The sequence below is a fragment of the Meleagris gallopavo genome, chromosome 2 (genome assembly GCF_000146605.3).
Source record: "Meleagris gallopavo isolate NT-WF06-2002-E0010 breed Aviagen turkey brand Nicholas breeding stock chromosome 2, Turkey_5.1, whole genome shotgun sequence".
Lineage (NCBI taxonomy): Eukaryota > Metazoa > Chordata > Aves > Galliformes > Phasianidae > Meleagris > Meleagris gallopavo.
This window is the reverse complement of record NC_015012.2, coordinates 97,481,690-97,495,646: the sequence shown is the minus strand read 5'-3', so window position 1 is coordinate 97,495,646 and position 13,957 is coordinate 97,481,690. Positions and strand designations below refer to the sequence as shown.

The 13,957-nt window shown below is 36.1% G+C and overlaps 1 long non-coding RNA gene across 1 annotated transcript in view; it reads left to right on the top strand.

Moving 5' to 3' along the window:
- LOC109366301 overlaps positions 1 to 7,570 on the top strand; it is a 15,319-nt gene extending 7,749 nt beyond the window's left edge. Inside the window, exons 2-3 of the long non-coding RNA XR_004159008.1 lie at positions 6,999 to 7,058; positions 7,510 to 7,570. This is a non-coding gene — a long non-coding RNA (uncharacterized LOC109366301). The remainder of the gene's footprint in view (positions 1 to 6,998; positions 7,059 to 7,509) is intronic.
- Positions 7,571 to 13,957: the final 6,387 nt, after the last annotated feature.

Genomic DNA, 13,957 nt, shown 5'->3' with positions numbered 1-13,957 from the left:
TATTATAAATAATTTAATTTAAATATTATATTATTACCAAGGCTCATAGATTATAAGTGGAATTTTACATAGCCACACTGATACTAGATACAAACACAACTCATTAATATTTTTTCTCCGATGAATGATATATGGAAATAATATGAAATTGTAAAAGCTTCAGAAAAGGTCAATCTAATTTCTTAGTGATGTAGAAAATATTCACTTCTTATAAAGAGTTCTGGATTTGAGATCTTAGAAAGTGATCATTTAGATAATTATTACAATTAATTGACTTGCAACAGTTCCTCATCAAGGCCAAGCTTATGTTAGATTTTCCTACTGATACTTAATTTATTGCATTTAAGCCTTCTGAAGCTCCGTTTAAAATCAATATTACATTTTGGTAACATTTGACAGGAAAAAAATATTCATTTTATAGCACTTATTGAACTAAATTCCATTCTTTGACCTCACTTTAAATCCTTCATTTTCTTTGTATGAACACTGTTACTACAATAGATAATTTAGTGTCAAGTACTGCTGAAGGTACTCATCTGTGATATTTTTTTGAAAGGCTAACATTAGGATCTGATGAGTTCTTTTATCCCTGTTGTGTTTACAAAAGAGAATTTTGAGATAAAAGATTAGTAATATCTTTACTCATTGCTACATATTAAACTATGAGATTTAGTTTGGGATATCATATAAAGGTGCTGGTGGAAACTCTCACTGTAACACATACCAGTGCATGATCTACAAATCTTTCATTAAATATGGTGTTGAGAGTGAAAAGGAAACAGGTGACTTTTTTGTTGTTGTTTTTGTTGTTGTTTTTAACTACATCTTTCATTGACTTTTTCTACAGCAGAAAAACATGCTTCTTTTATTTGGTAATTTTCATTTCATGTTGACCCTCTCTTTATTTGGATGATAACAAAGGCAGTTTGTCCTCCCTCAATATGTTTTAGAGCTTCCCTCTAAAAGACAGTAGGATGATCTTAAATAAGGACATCCACAGATACATCAGGTTGTTCAGAGCCCCTTCCAGTCTGATGTTTTGTGTCTCTACGGATGGGGCATGCACTACCTCTCTGGGCAACAAGTCCAGTACTTCACTACCCTTAACTCTCCTCCCTGTCTTTAAGCAGTTTATCTTTAAAAGTTTTTCTTTATACCTAATGCATACAAACAAAGAAATAGTATATTCTTAATTCTTGTTATAACCGAGAGAGAAGTATGTTATGTCCCGAAAGGCATTTCAGATATTTGGTGAGATAACACATCCTGAAGAAATTTCTTTACTCCACTGTCTGCAGAAGAAACATAGACCAATGGTATTCCTGACATAGATGGTTTGATTAAATAAATACCCTTATCTGTAATGAGAACGGATCTGAGAAAATAGTTCTGTAAAATGCGTATGAGTCTGATCTGTGTGAAAAAAATGCGAGCTCATCCTCTCACTAACATTTCTCCTGTAGTCTTCTGCAAAAAGTCACTCCACTATGTAATTGATCTGTATTGGGAATAGGGAAGGTACATTTCCTGATATGCTTAAATCATAAGGAGTTGGATTAGACAAAAGAGACTTCTCTAAGCATTTATCAGATTTTTTTGACCCAAACATTAATGAATAATTGGGAGATATCTGAAGAGTCAATAACTAGAGTAGTCAACTCTACCAGTATCAGGAGTACAATACCTGTGGCAGAGGAATTGCGCAGCCAACCCATCTATATCCTGAATAGGTGTAAGCTTCATTCAGTTTAAAATGCTATAGATGCTCTTTTTTTTTTTAATTTACAATTGAATATTTGTTTTTTTTTTTAACACTGATTACCTGTATTTTTGAAAATGTTTAATGTAAAAATTTTATGTAATTCCCTAGATTTGATGGTTTTGAATAAATAGAGCTTAAAAAGAACTGAATGACTGTCTTGCTTTTTTTACGAAGTTAAGTTTATGGAGCAATCAGTGGGAAATATTAAAGACATAAACTAGTTCCATGCTCAATCAGACAGAAACTTGCATCTTTTTAGCAGTCTTTTGTTTTGCATTGGAGAGGAGGTGAGGCATGAGAAGGAAATGGAACGTGGTTCTTTCTGTATATCAATAAGAAAAGCCACTCCTTCATCCACAGATAGTTTACCTTTGTCAGAGATATTATAAACTACAGGTAATATTTATAAACCATTTAGATAATAGAAATCTTCCTGACTGGATGAAGCATTATCTCTGTCAGAACGCCCACTAGCATGTAGCACAGCTTTGCATGGGATGCTCCAGCAAATTCCCATATAGAAGCTACTTGTATTAAGACACAGGCTTCTCAAACCCTAAGAAAACCAGTAGAGGAGACCTGGTCTGCTCAAAATCACTCCCTCCTCAAATGCAATGTCTTCTGCAAGATTCCCAGTACAGCTTCTAACTTCAGAAGTTAGAAATAAATTCTTTACTCATAGGGTGATGGAGCAATAGCATAGGTTGCCCAGAGAAGTTGTGGATGCACCATTCCTGGAGACATTCAAGGCCAGGCTTGATAGGTTCCTGGGCAGTCTGATCTAGTGGGTGGCAGCAATGCCCATGGAAGGAGTTGAAACTAGATGATCTTTGGGGTTCCTTCCAACCCATGTGTTATCTCTTTGCATCCCTCCTTTTATGTAATGTGGGACTTGGACTATTTCCCTATAGAGTTTTCACAGTGAACCTGTTAATTTCCTATTCTCCTTTATTGTTGATTTCTTGTCTGCTCTCCTCCTCCCTGTTACGTGATTCTACATAACAGTTGTTACAGTTACTGCTGAAATGTCTCTCACACACACCAGTCCCTACCAAAGGAGGGAGCACTGGGTACAATCTGCAGATGGCAGAAGTGGGGGTGTTCTGCTGCATCATTTCAGTTTAGATGGAAAGCTCTGGCCAGTCAGAGGCGGTCACATCAAGCAGGATATTATGTCTTCCCATTTATTGCCACCATTTTTGTGTTGGCATTTTCAGTCTCTGGCAGTGCCTCTGATCTCCCGTCTTCACCAGCTGCCACATTAACTGCCTGGTTTCTCTCTGCACATTCTCTTCAGTGATGCTATCTTAGATCGAATTTAACCAAGAAGCCAAATATGAGCTTACTCATCTCCCCACGAGACTTCCTGATCACCAGCAACTGCTCATGCCATCTCGGTTTTTGGCTGCTGGCCTTCATTGATGAATGCAGAGTTCACCACGTGTTCTTTCCTTCCATGCTGTGTTCCCTACAGGAATTGGAAGCTTGACATTAAATTGCTTCTTTTTATTGCTAGTCACCTAACCCGAGAAGGTTGTTTAGGTGATAGAAGACGATGATTTGTCAATCCACACTCTCCCAATACTATTACATTCATACTCAGTTGAGTACTTAACATATTCAGTAACTGGTTCATATTACTACAATTTGTTACACTTTCAAAATCAAGTGTAAATCATAGTTTGTGGAGAATGAATTTGCTTGTTGAAGAAATCTGTTTCAACAGAAAGTAACTGATGCTTCCTTAGTACCAAATAACTATTGTTTAAGGAAATGCAGTCATCTATCTATAAGAAGATCAGGTGCGATTCTACTTCTTCAATACTTCAAGCTTACAATATGCTTTATTTTGACTTAACTAAGTAGAAAACATGGAATTTTGTGAGCAGCCTGTACTTCTTCTCTAAAGAGAAAATGGTCCCAAACATTTTTCCTGTCATTCATCTATATGCAGATATAATATCTCCATTATGAGTCTACCCTGAAGTTTAATATTCATCTCCAGTTTCATTAGATTGCTGAAGTCATTTAGAATTTTAGACTCATAGAAGAGATTTATATATTTGAACAATGAAGAGGGTAATTGCAGACTGAGTTATAATAACTAAAAACAGCTGAAAAAAAAGTCATAAAACTATGGTATGAATTTCTATTTTCTTGCTTATATTATTTAAAAATTGTCAGATTACCAACTACTGATTGGTAACAAAGTAAGAGCAGTAAAAATGCGAGCAATCAAAACCAACCAAACAACAATAAAATACAGAAAAACAACAAATTAACCTGAAAACATTCATTCTGTAAACAGAACTGAAGCTAATCCATACAAAATAAAATTGTAGGATAAAGACCACTATTGTTCAAATAATTCAAACCAATTTTAACTCTAATTTACTATATACTTCTACTAAATATTTATTTACTATATATTTCTTTTGTTGTTCAAATATCCTTTTCCTCAAAGAGCTCCTCTGCTGCAAAAGATATTAAAACAAAACAAAATAGAAAAAAAAAAACAACGAAAAAGCAATGAATAAAACCCTGCAATATTTGGAAATAAAGGAACTTCTTCCTTCTCTAGCTGTGAGAAGAAGATTTTATCTACAGTGTTCTCTTGATCAGACTGCTGTCAGTAAAACACAACCACAAGGTTGCCTTGGTCTCTAAGTCTCACTCATAAGCATTTGACTTGCTCATGGCCATTCTCCAGGGGTAGCTCTTCACACTCTATTCTTTCCTTGATATAGACAGCAATACCTCCTCCGCAGCAACAACTCCTCCCCTTCTTCTTATCCTGTCCCTTCTGTGAACACCTTGCATCCCTTCTGAACAGCATGTAGCCATCAATAGCCTCATTCCAGTCATGGGAATCATCCCACCAGGCCTTGTAGCCTTCTTCAAGGATAACTCCTTAATTTCTTTGAAGTATTTTCCTTGAGTTTCCCTGTTGTCTTCTCCTGCTGCCTCAGTGGTCCCTGGCTCATTGTCATAAGATTTCAGGTGTGCTGCAGTATTGCCAGCACATCATAGCAGGTTGAAGGCCCCCACTAACACACTGTCCCTCTAACTTAGCTATGCCATCCCACACATTATCATGGGCAAGCTCATTATCACCTCCTCTCCATTCAATCCTAGTTAGAAGCCCTGCCAATTAACCCTGCTATCTTTTCCCCCAATTATCATCTTTCCCCTTTGACAGAGGTGAAACTCATTTGGTGACTGCAAGCCTGGTGCCACGTAGGCCATTCTGTTATAAAAAAAAAACAAACTTGATGGTTGCATCAGCCATGAAGCCAACTGCTTATAGACAGGGCCCTTCTGTTTCTTTCAGTGTCCTTACAGAGAGCAGAGAAGATAAGATGACCTGTACTCTTAGCAGGCATCCTAAGGCTCTGAAGTCCTTTTTGATGGCCCTAGAACTGCACTTAGGGGTTTCATCATCCCCCACATAGAAAAGTAGTAATGGATAATGATCTGTTGGCTATAGCAGGCTAGGTAGTTTCTTGCTGATGTTATTCACTGGAGGCCCTGGGAGGCAGCAGACTTGTTTATGAAGGGGGTCTGCCCTGAATACTGGATGTTCAGTTCTCTGAAGGGAGTCATTTAAAACTAGTACCAGCCTACCTTGTGTTTCAACACCTCTCTTCTTCCATATCTGGGAGGATGTGTGGAGCTAGTGTCTATACAAATTGCACGAAGAGGTGAATTTATTTAGACAGCTTCCTATAAGTCCAGTGCTCCAACTGTAGTGAAACATTCCAGCTGCCTCCTAGGCAGAACCACTTGAGAGTGGCTTCCTTTATACTTTCTGGAGAAGAAATGCTTACTTTGAGCAAACTATTGATGGCAAGGCCCATCCACTAAACAGTGAATAAGTAAATTAAGCAATGATTGGCCTGCTCTTGTCTGTCTGGTCACCTGGCATGATCTGGACCCTTTGGTACTTTCTGCTGTCTTAAACTCCAGTCTTAATCTCCAGATCATAATTATCGTAACTATGTTGTACATTATGAACATTGTCTGGCACATAGTAGATCCTGAATGGTGCCTGGGAATTAGTCCCAATGGACAAATGCTGAAACCATGCCAAAGACAGTTCTGACTCTTTGTATGTGTAGATGATATCTTTCTGGAGCACTAGAAATTCTCAGGATGATTTAATTTACATTCAGCCACACTCATTTACCTTCAGTGACTAAATATCTGACAGCACTGCATTTTAGAAAATCTAAATTGTCTGTAACTCTTTGATGTTAAGCACTTTCATTGTTAAAATGCATAGATAGCCACTTATAATGGATAGCATGAATACCTAGGAACTGTGCACTTCTATGCTGTAGTCTGAGCACTCAGCAAAGCACAAAATCAGACAGGCTGGACCAAATGCTCATGTACCTGAGAACACTTATGAGAGCAAGAGTTGCCTTGGTAAGCAAAGAACAGGTAGAATTGAGCCATACCTACAGATCTCAGCATCTCCTGCATAGCTGTTTTCTCTTACAGTTTCTCAGAGGAATGGTAATTTAATGCTTTCTGAAATTATGAATACAGAAGGGAAGTTTCTGCTGGGACAACTCAAGGTGCCTCAGATTTTCATGTGGAAACCTATCCAAACTAATAATCCGCTACGAAGTGTTGTTAATCCACAGTAAAAATGGATCTATTATGGCAAATTACGAGAACAATAAACCTTTATTCTAAATAGTGAAGTCATTGTTCTCACAGAGGGAAGGGAGCTGCAGTTTTGCTTTGCTCTGTTTTTCGGGCCCTAATCTTCCGACTGTTTTAATCCTTCACACTGGGTAGCACAAGATATCCTGTACTCAAACAGTCTTAATGCACTGCAGACTGATTACATGAACGATCATTTAGCAAATAGGCATTATATTCTCCCTGCTCTCCAAGAGAAAGAAAAATGAAAAACCCCAAACACCACCACAGTATTTTTTTCCAAAACAAAACAGGAGAGAAAAATATTCTCAGTAATTTAATTATCTTTGAGGCTGACAGCTTTCGCTGTATTTAAAAATTACCAACAGAGGGCTTTACATTAAGCCTGCCAAAAAAGGAACAGTAAGAAGCAGATGTGCTTTACTCTTCTTGGGCTCATCACCAGTGTGGTGCAGCTGCTGCTTTGACTTTGTCTTTTGTGGCTTACTTTGAAACGTTGTCCTTTTTTATCACTACGTACTAGCTTTATTACCTTGTTTTTTGTTTTTGTTTTTCTTTTCTAAAGACTAACTTCTGGCAACACCATGCTAATGAGATGCAAGAAGAATGCTCTGTGGATCTTGGGGTAAGTTGAAATTGTGCTACTGGTGCAGAGAACAAGTTTAGACAATACACATATGTCAACAGAATGCAGCAGAGCAATGATAATTTTTAATTGATAATACACTTCTCAGTGAAAAAGTGACAGTTATTTTATAAGCAAGGCAGAAATATAAACTGGAACATACTGACTGTGATTGTTTGTACTGCGAAAAAAAACTTAGGGCATCACATTTGTTTTATTTAAGATGTGCTTAGAAGTATAAGGAAGTGGCAACATTAGGATAGTGATTTGGCTGACAAAAAGATTAATGCAAATATTCCTCTGTTTGGTATTATTCATATTTGTATAAAATGGATTAGAAGCATTTTCCCTGTTTATCTCTTTGCACATCTGATAATTACAACAGCATAAAATGCAGAAGTGGAGATGGAATAAAATATTAACATTACAATATCTTTATTTTTTTCTCCAGAAATGCAAAGGAGTGTGAGGAAAAATGCTGGGGACAACTACTAAGGTATAAATTAGTGGAGAATTTGGAGATGACTGAATAGTTTCTGGTCTTCATTTTCAGGAATATTTCTTTCCTTGAAATTATTTCAGGTATCCATATACTTAACAGCTTCAAACTAAGCTATATATATGTATATATATGGAAAGAATAATATTTTGTGGATAATAAAAGTAGTAATTACAGTTACCTGAGATGATGGCAACCACTGGAGTTGAAATGTTCTTTCACTTTACATCCTTAGGAAAAATATATTTGATTCTAAGCAAGATGGTGTGACTCTCACAATGAGAACTATGTATGAGATTCAACACTGGCCACAGCTTTGAGTTATAGAGAGGGTTTGAGGAATGAGCAAAGACAGTTTAAGGGATCTAATGGCATGGAGGAAGCAGGAAAGGGCTGATAAAAATATCAAAAGCAGTGAATATATTTGTCCTCTTCCATACACACTGTCTGATGTTATCTGTGGTGCAGGAGTAATGCCATGTCTGTTTTTCAGACAGTCTTCCTTCTTCTGGGCTGCAGAATAAGAGTTGATTATTTGTAGCTAAGAATGGCAGAGGAAGTGGAGAAAACATGGAGTTAGAAAAATGTTCTTACAGCAGATAATCCATCACCTTATCTCTTCTCTCACCCACATTATATTGGTTTAGATAAATCTCAGCACTGTGTGTTTCTGCTGTGGTTACATCCTCCAGCTCAGCCTTATTTACTTTGTTTTCAGGTTAGATCACATAGTCTGTCCAAAGAAATTCTTCGCGTATAGTCAACAGTTCTGTCCTCTCTTCAATTCATCTGGCACAATCTAAATAACTTACATTTCCACTTCTGTACCTCCAAGATCGGAGGTATAAACATGAAGGGAAACATTAAAATAAACATTTAGGCAGATTTTAAACACAAAATTTAAATTAAAATTTTCTACATAAAAAATGTTGAAAGATGAGACTGGCCAGAATGTGTGGTTGCAGAAGTTGTAAGTGCTGTATGAGGGACTTGTGTTCCTATGAATGCCAGAGGCATACCTCATAAATAATGAAGGGACCATGCCCTCACAGAAATGATAAAATGTGGTAGATGATGGAATGTGCTCTTCCATGCTGAGGTATTTCCACTTCTGGAGTAGGAGCTGAGTGTATCAGCTACCAGTCTAGACAAAAAGCCTCTTATTCTACTATGCCCCAGTGTGTGAACTTACTGATATGGTTTCATGTTCTGACTGTTTTCTCATAGGTGTTTAACCTAGGACTAGGTGACGTCAATTTCAGATAATCTCCTCCTCCTTAAATAATTCCTATTGGCTGCCAATCCATAATTCACAGCAGCTGTTGTGAATTCTAGTTTCAGGTGTCTAACTCTCCATTTACTGGAAAATGTAGTCTCTTGGCAGAGGCCAGTTCCAGGGATACAGGAGTGCAGATGAATATCCAGCATAGAAATTGTCAGTGTTAGTACACTAACAGCAGTTTAACATTCAAGCTTCTTTCCATTGTGGATATAATAAATAACGAACATATAGTTCTTTCAATCCTGTAAATCCCAATGTGAGCTGCATAACAGCATGGCTTTGGAACTGGGAAGTGTTCAAGAACATCTACAGAATATAGCTATCAATTCCTTTCACATACTAAATTCTGCATCATTAATTACTTAGCCTAAGTCAAAAATGCTGGCTTAATAATTCAGGTGACCTGTTTGGTCACATTTTGCCTCTACCACAGACAGATTTCAATTTCTCCACAAATTATTTATGAATGGAATTGTATATGTAACAAAAGTGCTTTTATTTTTGAAACTTCAGCTAGTATGATTTTGACTAGACCTTAATATTTCACATAGTGATTACATGAGGGCATGCCTTACATCGTTATCCTTCAAAAGAGTGCATGCAAATTGTCAAAAAAATAACAACAACAACAAAAAGTACACCAAACCAAACCAACAAACTGTTTATAAGGAAAATTAAAGAAGTTGTTGCCAAATGTGATAAACTTCAAAATCCTTTCCAGAAAATTAAAAATAAAAATAATCAGATTCTCCTTGTACCTCTTTCTAATTCCTTGCAACATTATTGTAAAATATATTGTAATATATATGCAAATATTTTCACTTAGTGTTCTTGAAGTATTGGCTTTTACTATCTGGAAAGACTTCAGAAAAAATCCATGGCAATTGCATTTTTGTATAGTTGTATGCAATATAGTAGCAAAAGAGAATAAGTAATAACTTATTGGACTTCTATTATTGGTTCTGTGTAAGAGCCTTGATCAGGGTGTTTCCATCCAACATATCATTTAGACCCTCCTTTTAAAAATAGCATCTCTTTTGAGCTTATAAAACTGTGTCTCAGGAAGCATGTGTGCCTCAAGAATGTGAATAGCAGATAGAGAAGGGAAAGGACTTGAGCCTATCTCATTTAGTTTCTTTAAAATCTATTTACCAGATGTTGCAAAAGAAATTTCTCAAAAACATGTATAGTTCTGAGCTAAAGTTTTAAATGCAACATAAATACACTAAAGTTTCTCAAATATTTGCTTCATCCAATATTATTGTCTGATTGCACCTTGTGCTCTTTCCTCACATATTCCTTCATATATTTCCTACTTTACTTCTCCACCTGAACCTGCACTCACTTTTAGGAGCTCTCTATAATCTCTCTCCAGTTATGATCCCCTTAATGCTAGGAGGAAAACTCTTGGGATGGGTGTCCAGCTTCTGGTGCTTTCACTGCTTACACCTCTGGGCAGAACACCAGAAGCATGGAGAAGACATGGAGGCCAGTCTTCTGGCCTTCTCTACCACAGATCTGATCCTGGGCCTCCCCTCATGCCTCTCCTACTGCTGCTGCCGCTGGTTTCTCCTGGTTTCATTTTCCTTCTCCTATCTGATCCTGAGTCCTCTTTGGGTGTAACGTTTTGTCCTCTCTCAGTTTCCTGGGGTCTTCCTGCCCCTTTCAACTCTTCATTTTCATTATTATCTTCTCTTACAGTCTACATTTTTTCTGAAGCCATACATGAGGAATTCAGTATATAACCTCATGCCAATGTGACCTGAAAAGGAACTAAGTTTCCCTGAGAAATATTTACCGTGTTCTAGATATAAATACTCTCAGAGGAAATATTTCAATATGAAAAGTACCTGAACCTGGATGAAGAATGAAAGGAAGAAAAAAGAAAGCAAAAAAACAAACCCAACAAACACTTTATAAACTATGAGGTGTGTTTTTTGTAATGGACTAACTCAAACTCATTGTAAGTACCACAATTGCAATGTGGTGTATACTACAGATGGATAACATCACAACAGCAGTACACTTTTATAACTGGCAAACAGGTGTCTGGATTTATTTAACAATCTAGCTAGCATAAACCAGATTTCTATTTACTGTGGGAATAGTTGGTGCATATGATGTTGCTTCAAGGAAGAAGAGAAGCCAAATCTTTGTGAGGCATTTGTATGTTTAAAGTATTCCTAAAGATACGGTTTCATACCGCAGAACTTTATAAAAGTGCTATTTTCATATCTTCTCAGTATTCAGCATTCATTTCACTCTATAGTAATATTCTAAGCCTATTATGACCAAGATATGAACAAAACTTACCTCTTTGCATGTGTGAAAGAGAAAACACATTCTTTTGTTTTGTAAGTATAATATAGAGCTAATTTTTGAGTACAAACCCTATTAAGTATTCATGCAGATAATCACGCTCTCCAGGTAAATCTTTCATGATTATATGTTAGACTGCTGTTAAACACGTAAACAGCTGCCTGTTTACAGAATGCCAAGGCTTCATGCATACCTTGAACAGTGTTATTAGTCTTTCGGTCTTACTAGGACTTGAACATGATGGAGATGATAAAGATCAGGATATCCATCATTGATAACGTAAGCTCTTAAGCTATTAAGAGAAGTAAGTCTAATCATATATGTCTAAGTATGGGGAAAATAGACTGATTGCTGCTAACCCCACTCATATGTAAACCTATAAAAAAAGACAGAACATACTGCTAAGGTTAATTGCTGAAAACAGAAATGTTTTGATAAGACACAAGTTAAGTTTGTAGCCACTGAAGAATATCATTCAGAAAAACTGTAGATTTTTCATTTCTTAATGTCTCCAGATTAAGATGTTTACGGAAAATCTCTGTGAGTCAAAAACTAAGTATTGGGATGAGCAGAAAAATCAACTGTTGAAAATAAAAGATCTGTCACACACAGGAGCTATGACTACAGGTTCAAATAGCGCTGTGATTCCAAAGAGTTTTTCTACACAAAAAGAGCTGCAGAGCCTACCAAAATTTTTGATTAAATGGATTTCTATTTATTCCAGTAAAAAAAGATATTTTTCCCAAAAAACTTCCTGCAGTTTATGGACTATGTTTTTCCCTTTTTGCAGTGAAGATGTACATGAATGATTAATAAAGTTTTAGGTCCAAAATCTCTGAGTAATGGTATATAACAAGTTTTACAGTGTGATCTATTATCAGCAAATGTATCTCCTGGTGTTTAATTCGTTGGTTGTACTGTGCTGTGGAACTGGATAATCCTTTTGATCTCCCCACTTTTAGAAATTACCAGTTAAGTGAGAGCAAAATTTCATGACAAAAAATGGGATTGTTTTAAGAATGTTGCCTCTTGTTTGCTTGCTAATTAGGTGAAGAGCACGGGGAGAGGACTTAGCTCTCATTTTTGGCATTTTTCTTCTAGTAGTAAGTATAATTTACATAGATTATCACTTCAGCTTTGTCAGCTACTTTATTAATGGTTTTTTAAGGAAGCTAGCAACACTCCTCTAAGTAGCTTTGTTTGGAAACTCTTGTTATGACTGAGTTTCAGAATTTGAAAAAAAAAGGAAAAAAAGAGCAATTTATATAAATTCTCTTGAAATATCCATTAAAAATGTGATACTTGATTGGCTAATTTTAAAAATTAATGTTGTGAATATAATACTGCTTATAGGGAACACTCCATTCTACCTGACTGTACCACCTCAGTGAGAATTCTTACAGTGAATGAAGCAATAATCTTATGGAAATGTAGAAATGAAATAATGGTTTTCTTTCCAGTAAAGTCTAAAGCCTGGAGTATATATTGGGAACTCTCTAAAAGAAAGTCTCTCAGAGGAAACTTAAGACAGCTCGCTGTAGAGTTGAATGTGACATGGGGGTAAAAAGAATATGTAAAAGAAGGAGCAAAATATCAATAAACAAACTATAAACTTGTAAATATATCTGACTGAGCCTGGCTTGAATTGCAAGCTCATGCAAAAACAAATAGACTCGACTTCCCACAGGTCCACAAGTGAGTTTTCTTATGTGTTTGTTCTGCCCCACAATGACGGTAACTGTCTGCAGAAGAGTTTTTTCTTTAAACTACCAGACAGAATAAAAGTCTGTACCAACTGCTTATAACTCTTGATATGGACATTTTGTAGCTAACCAAACACTATATCTTAATTTTCACTAAGACAGCATTTTTTTTTCTGTGATTTTTCAGTTTTCTCTGCGATATTTCACTGTGTTAGTTGTAGATTATCACAGCCATTACCCGTTTTAAGTAAGAATGGCTGGAATAAGGATATGACAGCAATTCAGAAGGGCTAAGATGACAGTGTCTTCAAAGTAGTTGTTCATTCTTTGATCAGATGAAACAAAATATATTGCGTATAGTTTTGAACTATACCGCTCATGGATGAAGGCTACATACTTCTGCTTCTGCTCTTGTGTTTTGCTTTTTACAGACAGAAGATGAGGACAAAAAATAGTCATGATATGAATGACAACACAGCAAAGTTTGATGTAAGAAAGATTTGAAGAATGTATTCACTGCAAATTAAAATGACGAAATTAGCAAAGTTCAGAGGTCTTTAATGACCAAAACAGAACAGAAGTTAATTACAATCTTCAACTGAATTTATTTAAGATAGGTGATTTCTGAGCTAGAGAAATATATTAAATAATATTTGCACATATGGCACGTCTGGACAAGAAGAATTCCTCATTTAAGCTTATTACTTCTCAGTGTTCTTCATCGTCTTAACCCCTTACAATCCAACTGAAAATTATCTGGAATCTTGAGAAAAAAAAATCTGAAAAAGGCCTAACAAACACAAAAACATATAATTAATACAAGATACTGTACTTGTGTTTTATAACCAAAAAGTTTTTCTATTTGAAACAGAAAATAGAAAAAGGGCTTAAGTACTAATATGATTCATGTTTTAGATGCAATGGGAAAACAGAGTAGAAGGAAGAGAAAAGTGATGGTAAAATTTTAATTCAAAGTGCTACATGTGCAGTAGTATAAACAGGCTAAACACCACACAAGCTGCTCACTCACTGCACCCACCAGTGGAACAGAGGAGAGAACTGAAAAGTTTAGATAAGGACAGTTTAATAATAAAGA